A 12,907-nucleotide genomic window follows, 5' to 3' on the forward strand; every position below is an offset into this window, starting at 1 on the left:
TAAAGAGGATTGGTAAAGGTCTGCATGAGATACGGGCAGGAAACATGAATGTGAAGGCGTTTGATGGGTCTCAAAGAGCCACAATCGGAGAAATCAACCTCAGCCTAGAGATGGGCCCAACCTGGTTTGATGTCGAGTTTCAAATGCTGGATATATCTGCTACCTATAACCTATTGTCGGGGAGACCCTGGATACAAGCCGATGGGGCAGTGGCTTATACTCTGTATCAGGTTGTGAAGTTTGAATGGAACCATCAGGAGGTGATCATCCATAAGGATGGGATTAATCCCATTTATACCAGTAAGACTGTTCCAGTCATCGAGAATAGGAAGAAGTTAGGAGGAGAAACATACAATCGCATTGAGCGCATCAACGCAATTGAAAAGGACAAATAGTGGAGCAACAACATAGAAAGCATTATGCTGTGGACAGGGTATGAACCTGGCAAGGGTCTCGGCCAAAACCTCCAGGGTATCACTAAGCCAGTGCAATTGAAGCGTCATGGTACAACTTTTGGGCTTGGGTATGAATATACTTGGCATGAATACCAGAATTTGTCGCCACCATGGCGTGGTCCTTGTTACCCCCTGGAACAACTGGTACCACATTTGCACCATACATTTCATCAAGCTGACATGATGTGGGGGTCTGAGGAAGATGAAGCCTTAGCTGGCATAAGGAAGTTGTTCCTAAATGACGAAGACATGGATTGCAGTGCGATAGTTGAGGAGGATGAGGAGGAAGACCTTACTATTCAGACCATGAAGAAAGGAGATGTTCTCAAGAATTGGACTGCTGCATCATCTCGGGCCCGTCGAGTTCCTGAGTAGCCTGGCAATTAGCATCAATTATTTTTAAAGCAATTTTGAGCATCTAAGACATTTTCAGTATTTTGTTTTGAACGTACTTTGTTTTGAAATAGTTGCTTGAGTCATCGAGCCGTACTTGTTGACATTTTCAAAATTTTATCAATGCATTGTTATTTTTAGTATTTATTATTATTCTTTACATTTTCTCTCTACATCATTATTATTACCTATCTCGATGAACCTACGACTGTGACATGTAATGAGATGACGCAACATAAGGATAATGATTCAGAGGATCTGGAAGATGATATAATACATGAGGAAATTGTGAAAGAAGTGGAAAACTTTGAAAACAATCCTAAGTCTAATTTAGACGAGACTGAGAAAGTTAACTTAGGGGACTCCGAGACAGTAAAGAAAACCTTATAAGTATTCACTTGTCACCGTCAAAGAAGGAAGAGTATGTCAGATTCCTAAAAGAGTATGAAGATATCTTTGGATGGTCATATGACGATACGACTGGTTTGACCACATCCATAGTGGCTCACAAGCTACCTACCAATCCCATGTGTCCACCGGCAAAGCAGAAGCTAAGAAAGTTCAAGTCGGATATGAGTTTGAAGATAAAAGAGGAGGTCACCAAGCAAATAAAAGCTGGGGTTCTTAGGGTGGTTGAGTATCCGACTTGGTTGGCCAACATCGTGCTGGTTCCAAAGAAAGATGGGAAAGTCAGCGTGTGTGTTGATTACCGAGATATAAATAGGGCGAGTCCTAAAGATGATTTCCCGTTGCTCAATATACATATACTGATCGACAACTGTGCCAAGCATGAACTCCAATCGTTTGTAGATTGCTTCGCGGGGTATTATCAAATCTGGATGGATGAAGAGGATGCCGAAAAGATAGCCTTTATCACGCCACGGGGGTTGTACTGCTATAAAATGATGTCGTTTGGTTGAAGAATGCTGGAGCCACTTACATGAGAGCCATGACAACCATTTTCCATGATAAGATACACAAGGAAATAGAGGTGTACGTGGATGAAATCATCATCAAATCTAGAAGAAGCACAGACCATATAGCATACTTGAGGAAATTCTTTGATTTGCTTCGAAGGTATAATCTGAAATTGAATTCTGCAAAGTGTGCCTTCGGAGTCCCTGCCAGAAAATTGCTAGGACTCATCGTCAATCGCTGAGGGATTGAATTGGACCCGTCAAAAGTCAAAGTTATCCAGGACATGCCACCTCTGAAGAATAAGAAAGATGTGATGAGCTTTTTAGGGCGTCTCAACTACATTAGCCGTTTCATAGCACAATAAATCGTAATCTACGAGCCGATTTTCAAAATGCTGAAGAAAGATGCTGCAACAAGCTGGACTGAAGAATGCCAGAAAGCCTTCAACAAAATCAAGGAGTATTTATATAAACTACCTGTTCTGGTCCCACCAGAACCAGGGAGACCTTTGATGCTTTGTTTGTTCATACTAGATGGGGCTATTGGTTGCGTTCTGGTACAACATGATGAAACTGGAAGAAAGGAGCAGGCAATATATTATCTGAGTAAGAAATTCACACCTTACGAGGCTTGGTACTCTTTGTTGGAGCGCACCTGCTTTGCTTTGACATGGATAGCTCAAAAGCTGAGGCATTATTTTTGTGCATACACCACATATCTCATATCAAGGATGGACCCGCTGAAATACCAAAAACCCATGCTTACGGGAATGTTAGAAAAATGGCAAATATTGTTGAGTGAGTTCGACATCATATATGTGACTTAGAAGGCAGTCAAAGGGCAAGCGTTGGCGGATCATTTGGCAGAAAATCCTGTAGATGGAGAATACAAACCATTGAAAACGTATTTTCCCGATGAGGAGGTATCATTTGTAGGAGAAGATATCACCGAAGCATATGATGATTGGAGAATGTTCTTCGATAGAGCTGAAAATTTCAAAGGAGTGGGTATTGGAGCTGTCTTTGTGTCAGAAACAGGCCAACACTATCCGGTATCCGCAAAACTCAAGTTTTCATGTACCAACAATATGGAAGAATGTGAGGCTTACATCTTGGGACTCAGGTTGGCCATTAACATGAATGTTCAAGAGTTGCTGGTCATTGGAGATTCCGATCTTTTGGTGCATCTGGTTTTAGGAGAATGGGCTACAACGAACACAAAGATATTGCCATATATTTACTGTGTACAAGAGCTGATCAAGAGGATCATGAAGATAGAGTTCAAACATGTTCCGAGGATTCAGAACGAGTTCACAGATGCATTGGCCACTTTATCTTCCATGATACAACACCTCGACAAGAATTTCATCAATCCCATCCCGATAGGAATTGATAAGCAGCCAGCTTATTGAGCTCATGCTGAAGAAGAGAGTGATGGAAATCCATGGTTCCATGACATCAAGGAATACTTGGCAAAGGGAGAGTATCCGGAGCACGCAACCCATACTCAGAAGCGAACACTACGAAGGTTAGCCAACCATTTCTTTCAAAACGAAGAAATTTTGAACAGAAGGACTCCAGATCTGGGATTATTACGGTGTGTCAACGCCAAGGAAGCATCCAGATTGCTCAAGGAAATACATGTTGGAACTTGCGAACCACACATGAATAGCTTCATCTTAGCCAAGAAGATACTAAGAGCATGATATTTCTGGATGACTATGGAAACAGACTACATCAAGTATGTCCAGAAGTATCACCAATGCCAGATACACGCTGATATGATATGAGTGCCACCCAACGAACTCAATGCAACCAGTGCACCCTAGCCTTTCTCCGCTTGGGGCATGGATGTCATCGGTCCAATTGAACCCGCTGTTTCAAATGGGCATAGGTTCATTCTGGTGGCCATAGACTATTTCACAAAATGGGTCGAGGTTGCATCTTACAATGTTGTAACTAAGAAGTTCGTCGTAGATTTTTTCCAGGATCGCATTGTTTGTCGGTTCGGAGTACCAGAGTCAATCATCACTGACAACGCTGCCAATCTCAATAGTCATTTAATGAAGGTCATGTGTGAAACTTTCAAGATCAAGCATAAGAATTCCACAGCATACCGGCCGCAAATGAACGGAGTTGTAGAAGCCGCCAACAAGAACATCAAGAAGATACTAAGGAAAATGGTAGATAACTACAAGCAATGGCACGAGAAGTTGCCATTTGCTCTGCTCGAGTATCGTACCACGGTTCACACGTCAACTTGGGCAACTCCTTACCTGCTGGTCTACGGTACGGAAGCGGTTATTCTTGCCAAAGTAGAAATCCCTTCTCTAAGAATTATACAAGAGGCTAAGCTCAGCGATGCAGAATGGGTACAAAGCCGATATGAACAACTAAATCTCATCGATGGAAAGAGAATGAAGTATGTCACGGTCAACTCTACCAGAAGAGAATGACAAGAGCTTTCAACAAAAAGGTCAGACCAAGGCAATTCTCACCGAGGAAATTGATGCTAAAGCGAATCGTCCCACATCAGGATGAAGCCAAAGGGAAGTTTTCACCTGACTGACAGGGTTCTTACATGGTTCATCGAGTACAAATAGGAGGAGACGAAGATATTTGGCCAAAACCTATCAACTCAGACGTAGTCAAGAGATACTATGTTTAGGATCACTTTATGTAACTGAACTACGCTTGACTTGATTCCCATTTAAGAAGGGATATGTAGGCGCCCTATGGGTTCAGTCACATCTTAATAAAATCTTCATTTTCCCCATGATCAGAAACTGGGGCAAGATCGCAAGTTCACCCAACTTCGTCGTATGCGGAACAGCCAAAAGTATTGTCAGAAGATGCATTTAAACTGGGGCAGAATTTTGAGGGGGACCCTCAAAATTCTAAGGCAAGGAGGTCGCAATGTCTCTAAATCTGTCACAGTCACCGGTTCATCTAAATTATTTGATATCACACACTAGTACATTTCAAATAACTATATTTATCACATGCATTGCATATTTTTCAAAAACATTGTTCCTATGACAGCCTGATGTTGCCCAGGAAACTCAAACAAGATCTCAAGACAGGAGCAAATACAAACCAAAAAGACAAAAGCACGAACTGTTCTTCCCCCCATAGAACTCAAGATCTTTCTTTGGATGCAGGCACGATAACAATATCTGCAGATACATCAAGTCATTGTCTTCAAGAAAACGAATTATATAGCGCAACCATCTCTAGCTAAGAACTACCTTAATTTGTCACTATCATTCATCGTTTTCTTGCATGAGACTAAGCATTGTCTCTCTTTCCCTGCATTGAGACCAAGAATTGTCTCCTATTCTTGCATGAGGTTAAGCATTGCCTCCCTAATTACATAAGGCTAAGCACTGCCTTTCCCTGCATTGAGACTAAGCATTGTCTCCTCTTCTTGCATGAGGCTAAGCATTGCCTCTATAATTGCGTAATGCTAAGCACTTCCTTTCCCTGCATTGAGATTAAGCATTGTCTCCTCTTCTTACATGAGGCTAAGCATTGCCTCCCTAATTGCATAAGGCTAAGCGCTGCCTTTTCCAGCATTGAGACTAAGCATTGTCTCCCCTTCTTGCATGAGGCTAAGCATTGCCTCCCTAATTGCATAAGGCTAAGCACTACCTTTCCCAGCATTGAGACTAAGCATTATCTCCACTTCTTGCATGAGGCTAAGCATTGCCTCCCTAATTGGATAAAGCTAAGCACTGCCTTTCCCTGCATTCAGACTAAGTATTGTCTCCTCTTGTTGCATGAGGCTAAGCATTGCCTCCCTAATTTTATAAGGCTAAGCACTGCCTTTCCCTGAATTGAGACTAAGCATTGTCTCCTCTTCTTGCATGAGTCTAAACATTGCCTCCTCTTCTTTCATGAGGCTAAGAATTGCCTCCCTCATTGCATAAGGCTAAGCATTGTCTTTCCCTGCATGAGACTAAGCAGTGTCTCTTCTTATTTGCACGAGACTAAGCAATGTCTGCCTTATTTGCATGAGACTAAGCATCGACTCCTTTTCTTGCATGAGGCTAAGCATTTCCTCCCTAATTGCATAAGGCTAAGCATTGCCTTTCCCGCACGAGACTAACCATTGTCTCCCCTTGTACATAAGGCTAAGCACCGTCTTTTCCTTGCATAAAATGCTATCTCCACTATTCTATCTAAGACCTAGCACTATCCTCTGTTCACCTAGGGCTAAGCACTATCCTGATCTTACACGAAACTAAGCCTTGTCTTGTCTCATCTTCGTATATGACCAAGCATCCTATCTTTGCATTTCATAGGCTGAAACATCGCCATCTTATCCAAAGGCACCATCTGAAGGCATCATCCTCATAGCCGGGAGATATCATGCCATGGCACGAGAATATTTCAATATTGTACATCATTATTCAAAGGCGTCATCGTCCGGAGGCACCATCCTCATGGCATGAGGACATCATTTCATGGCCTGCGAATCTCTTATCATACACTTCATGGCCAAGGATGTCATGGTCTAAGGATATCATCCTCACCGTCCAAAGACAACCTTCATGGTCCCAATGAAATTTGCATCATGTTTCCGTTCACATCATTCAATTGTTTCAAACATAACCGACCACCATCAATTACCCACTTTTTACTCTATGACCGTTCAAATCGTCACTATGTGCTACATCCGTAACGTTTCAGATTCACATTTACGAATCCACATAAATTTATCCTATACTATCCTACCTAAACCCTCTCTGAAACATGCGAACATTCCTTTAACAACTCCATCGGTTTCGTTCACCGTTGGATCCAGAACTACACACAGCCTGATTCCCGTAGCACCAGGGATATGTAGGCAACTCAGGAACCAAGATTCGGCCTCCTTTTTTCAAATCACATCATTCCCCATTCTAATCGGCCATAATTGGTCATCATTTTCTTTACCCAACAACTCTTTTATCATTCCCGGCTAAAGAGGGGCAGCTGTTCATACGCAATTTTGCCCTCATATTTTCTCAAATAATACATATACTTTCAAAACATCATCTTGCATCATTATTTAGTTTACAAATCTATACAAGCATCTTCTATAATCTTTTATAATTTTTTAGAGCTTTAAAATTGATTTTCCTGCATTTAAATTACTTGAATTTTTATTAATTACTCCTTTCAATTATTTTGTGATGACTTAATTACCTTAAATTATCATTTCGCATCCATAACACATGTTTCATATATTTTTACTTTATTATTATATAATTACATTAGTATTTTTAGGCTATTTGCACAATCTTATAATAATAGCATATATTTTACAATTTTATTGCATTTGTTGTTTTACTCAAGGTCAAAATAATATCTTACATTTTTATAATATTCTACTATTATTTTAAAATATTACTTTGCATAAATAGCATTTTTTATAATTTATTTAATTTTTTTATTAATTTTCCCTTTAATTTCTTATTTTAAAACCTTGGCCCAATTTTCGAATTAGTTCCGGACCTAAAGCCTAGCCCAATGACCCCAAGACCAAACTAGGCGACCCTTGAGACCAACTCGGTCGCGACCCGCTTAAAAGACCCGCCCCTTTTCCCTTTGATCGTGGTCTTTGATCTCAAATGATCAACGGCCCATAATAATTCCCCTCTTTACCTTATATCTCATAACCTAAACCCTAATCCCATTCCCACGCCCCAGCCGCCTCTAAACACTCTCCCTTCTTCTTCAGAAACCCTAGATGCCTCCTCCCAAATCCTCTCAAAATCCGGCTAAATCATAAAACTCTTTCACGATCTGCATACCTTATTTGTATTATCTCGTTACCATTCACACGTTCGTGGTATTACATAGTACTTGCCCGATTTTGGCAAGTATTACCTCTCCGAATCGAGTGCAATAATCCTCAACCTACAAGATTCAGACCAAAATCCGTCTGTATACACTCTCAACAAGATCTTATGGGTTCGATTCATCGAGATTCTTGGCTAAATTTTGACCATTTGTCAACTAGTGGTTGTCCGATTTTTTTTACCTTTTTTAATTCAGAATAGGTGTGACGACCCGGCCGGTCGTCTCATGAGCTATCGCTCCGTTTCCCCCATTTCTGCTTCTTATTGCTTTGTTCATCTGTGTTTTGAGGTATTGGGTTGGTTGGATTGAATTCGGATCGGTTTTGGTGAAGTTTGAGACACTTAGTCTCTTTTAGGAAGGCTTAAGTTGAAAAAGTCAATCGGATGTTGACTAATGTGTTGGAGGGGTCGGATGTGAGTTCCGATGGTTCGGTTAGCTTCGGGAGGTGATTTATGACTTAGGACTGTGATTGGAATGGGTTTTGGAGGCTTGAATTGGCGAAGTTGATATTTTGGCGATTTCCGGTTGGTAGGCGAGATTTTGATATAGGGGTCGGAATGGAATTTTGAGAGTAGCAGTAGCTTCGTTACGTCATTTGGGATGTGTGTGTAAAATATCAGGTCATTTGGAGGCGGTTTGGTTGGGTTTTTGATCAAAAGTGTATTTCGGAAGAATTTAGGAACTTAGGCTTGAATTCGATGTGATTTGGTAGATTAGATGTTGTTTGAGGTGTTTTGATGATTGGTACAAGTATGAATAAGGTGTTGGGTTATGTTTGTGCTTTTAGTTGAGGTCCCGGGGGCCTCAGGGTGAATTCGGATGGTTAACGGAGAGATTGGTGAATTGTTGCAGCAGCTGATATTGCTGTTTCTGGTGTTTTCGCACCTACGGTTTGGGGACCGCAGGTGCGATGTCGCGCATGCGGCAGTGAAGGCGCAGATGCGTACTTAGGAGTTGGGGTCAGGAACCGCAGATGCGGTATGAGAACCGCACCTACGGAGTCGCAGATGCGACAAAAGGACCGCAGATGCGGTTTGGGCTGGTTTACTGAATTTCCGCAGAAGCGGATGGATCAACCACATATGCGGTACCGCAGAAGCGGATTTTGAACCGCAGATGCGGAGAGACCTGGGCAGAAGGTATATATTTCATACTTCGCGATTGTTGAAGGGTTTAACCATTTTTGAACTCGGAATTAGGAGCTTTGGGCGATTTTGAGGAGAGAAATCAAAGAGACTTCGTTAAGGTAAGGATTTTGGACTTAAAAAACATTTCTATGGTAGAATTTCATGAATTAAGGCTGTAATTAGGAAGATTAAAGGGCTAAAAATGGAGGTTTAGGGCATGAGTTTAAGAGGCCTTTAATGGGGGATTTGAGGGGTCATTTGGACTTCGATTTTTGTATTCGTAGTATGTATGAACTCGTGAGAAGACGGGAATCTAGTGATGTGAAAATTTTTGAGTTTCGAGAAGTGGGCCCGGGGCTCGGGTTTTGCTAATTTCGGGATTTTTGGTATTTTTCGATTGTTTTCGCTTGGGTCTTGTTCCCTTAGCATATTGTGACGTATTCGTTCTGATTTTGGATAGATCCGACGCACGTGCAGGCCAATTCGAAGGGCAAAGGCGTCGCGAGCTAGGGAGTTAGCCAGTTTGAGGTGAGTAATGCTTGTAAATGATGTTCTGAGGGTTTGAAACCCCGGATTGTGCATCGTAGTACTATATTGAGGTGAGGCACATGCTCGATGACGAGCGTGGGGCCGTGTACTTTTAGGGATTTGGACTTGGTCCGTTCCGATTGATGATTTTTCCAAGTATTTGATATAAAACTATTTGTTATCATCGTTCATTTGGGCTGATTGCCATATTTGGGCTTCGGGCCAACTACTTGAACCCTTCGGGGGTTTTATTTGATATTTCCTCAGTATTTTGACTTATTACTTGAACTCAGTCATATTAAATTCCAGTGTTTTACTACTCAGCCGGTTTTTACCCAGTTTGAGATTTTAATGATATATTAAATGATGTTTGGGCTGAGAAACACTGTTTTACTATTGCCCGAGAGGCTTGTGTTGATTTTTGACTGAGTAAGGCCGAGGGCCTATATTGTGAGGAGATACTGTTACTGATTGGAGGCCGAGAGCCTGAGATATGTACGCCACGAGATGGCTTGATTGATATGAGGCCGAGGGCCTAGATTTGATGCCACGAGGTGGCTTGTTATTACGCTTGGGCCGTAAGGGGCCCCTCCAGGAGTCTGCACACCCCAAGTGAGCGCGGGTACCCATTGTGATGTGAGATTGAGCTCGAGGGGCTGTTACTATGGTGAGATGTTGCCCGAGGGGCGGTTGTGGTGTTACCGTGCCCGAGGGGAGAATTTTTATTTGTTTACTTTATCATAATTATTTGTCAGTTACCTGTTTACTGGTTTAAAGAGCATTTTTCCTGATTTTCACTGGTTTTCCTGATTATAAATGATTTTACTGCTTCATTATAGACTGTCTTGTGCTTTACGTGTTTTCCTACTTTCAGTCATTATTTACATTCGTTACTCCCTGCACCCTGTGTGCAGATTCAGGCGTAGCTGGTTCCGCTCCGGAGTGTTGATTTCCTCCAGTTCCAAGCGGACTTCTTCAGAGATTACGAGGTAGCTGTTGACGTCCGCAACCCCTTGTCTCTATCTCTCTATCATTCCTGTTCTTTCCAAACGATTGTAGTAGTTTATGACATTAGCAGACTCTATTGCGATTCATAGATGCTCGTGACTTGTGACACCCCGGTTAGGGCTGTGTCGGGTTGGATTTTCCGCATTTTTATTGATATTTCTGCTATTCAGTGTTAGTAAATCATGTTTTAGACTATTATGTGTTGGTTAACTGTTTTAAAAGATGAATTGGGTTGAACTGGCTGGACTTATCTTCTCGAGAGGCGCCATCACGACCGGGTTCGGGGTTAGGGTCGTGACAATAGGCTATGCATGTGCCTTTCCTTGTTCCTGCTTAAACTTGATTGTTTTTCTTTCCTTTTTTGTGTTTGAATAATTGTTTTCCATGTTTACTTGTTCGATTTCTACTACTATATAAATCCCTCCCCTATTCCTCTTATGACAGACCGGGAATCGCTAGATTTTACCAAAAGTTGAAGTTATTTGTTCTATTGTTCTCTCATTCTCTTGCACTATATTCCACTGGGACTCGACTTTTTGACCTTTTCTTGGTGCGAGCACTGCCCGGGGTTCATTTGAAGCCCTTGGGAACTCTGGCGCACTAAGATTCTGGGTTCTTACTCTTTGTTGATATTCGGAGTATTGTGGAATCTGTTCTTTATTGTTTCCCGTAATTGGTAAGTCACCTGGATTTTGCAATTTCGTTTTTATGTGTTCATGATTTGCATATTCTTACCTCTAAAATTCGTGGCCTAATATGTTTTTGGGTTATTTATGTGTGCGACCTTGTTAGATTTGAACTTGTTCTAAACCTCTTTAGCATATAATTTTACCTAAAGCTGCCAGTTCTGAGATATGTTATTTGAACATCCTTCATCTGAATGATTTATACCTTCTTAAGTTTATATTAGTCTACTGTGTCGATACTTGAATGTCTACATTTGCTATTTGACATAAGCTTGCTTTCCCACTCTATTCTAAATTCCTGTAATGGCTGACTTGCTTATTTAATGTATCCTAATCTATGTTAAGATCCTCACTATCAACTATGACTTGCTCCCCTATTAATATGTCCCTCCACATGTCTTTGGTTTGCATGATTATGTAGCCTTAGTGATTATTTAGGACCTTTGGAATGGCTATCTTAATTTTTGTTTCCTTTCCATGTCAGATACTGTTTTGCTTCATGATGTAGGTTAACATGTCTGTCTTTTGATATCGTGATGGATACTTAGCATAATTTGGACCCTTAAGCTTTAAACCATCTAAGTTAGTGCCCTACTTAGATTTGTTTGGTATTATGCACCTTCGTATGTTAATCTTGTAATCTCAGGGAACTTGATTCTCCTCTAACTCTCAATGTGCTTGCTACCAATGTGTTACTCCTTGCTAAGTGTTGACCCTCTAATAGTCATCTGCCTCTAAGTCTTGTTGACTTTCTTAACTAGCATGTTCAATTCTATCATGTCTGCTTCTAAAACTATAAGTGCATCTCTCCAAATTTTGTCCTTTAATCAATGTTCTCTCACTCTCATATGTTATCCATAGTATTCTGAATTTGTCACTCTTGGCCGGCTGAAAGCCAAGGCTACAAAACTCTTACTATTGACTTCCCTAGTGTGAGCACTGCTCGGAGTATATTTGAGACCCTTCTGAACTCTGACACACTAATATTTGGGGTTCTTTGGCCACTCTCTTTACTATTGAGTCCTGAGCTATCTTTGACACTCAGGTCTTTCCTCCTTCTGTCCACTGAATTAGCAAATTAGTTTGTTTAAGTGATTTCTGGGTAATTCAATGTTTGGGTCATATGGAAAATATGTGGCTGTTTGGTCTGTCTTGAGTTCCTCTATGGTTTTTGGGTTGTGTTGATATTCCCTGTTGAGATTTGGGTATGCCTTGGTGAAGGAAGAGTTTGTTGAAGGCACAGGCAATACTGGGTATCTCTTTTGGGCCTGCTATGGGCCTCCTGTCATTGCTTGTATAAAATTTTGTAATTACATTCATCATTGGGTCTGTAATAATTTTGTAATGAATAATTGGGGTGTTAGTGAAATTGCAGAAACGGGTATACTCTAATTTTTACATGCAAAGGTAGAAAACATGCCTATAGGATTCATATGATCTACTTGTTATCCAACCTGCTATATATGCAATGCAATTTCCATGTACACTGGTAGAAATCATGCCATTAGGAGAATCACACACTCACACAACTTGTCTACTATCGAAGCATAAGTACTTTACTTATTCCTATGTCTTCCGCTAGACAGCATGCCTATAGGAAATAAGTGATAATAACCATTCTTTTCTGCAGCATATTCACTAGAAATCATGCCTATATGACTTTAATTGGTTAATTTTCTATCGTTATCATGCAGCTCACCTAGAAAACATGTCTATAAGGGCTAAATATAAAAAATCAATTCCAATCGCCAATCTTTAGAAATCCTGCCTATAGGGTATTACTACTCGCTCTAAAGTTTTAATGAACTCTTCAAACATTGTTTTATCGTTAGCCGTGCCACTATTAGAAAGCATGAGCAATTCTGAGCATTTCCAATAGTTTTCATTGTCCCTTATCGCGTAAATCACTAATAAATCATGTCTATAGGTCTAATAACTTATAGCAT

Source organism: Nicotiana attenuata, unplaced genomic scaffold (assembly GCF_001879085.1).
Source record: "Nicotiana attenuata strain UT unplaced genomic scaffold, NIATTr2, whole genome shotgun sequence".
Lineage (NCBI taxonomy): Eukaryota > Viridiplantae > Streptophyta > Magnoliopsida > Solanales > Solanaceae > Nicotiana > Nicotiana attenuata.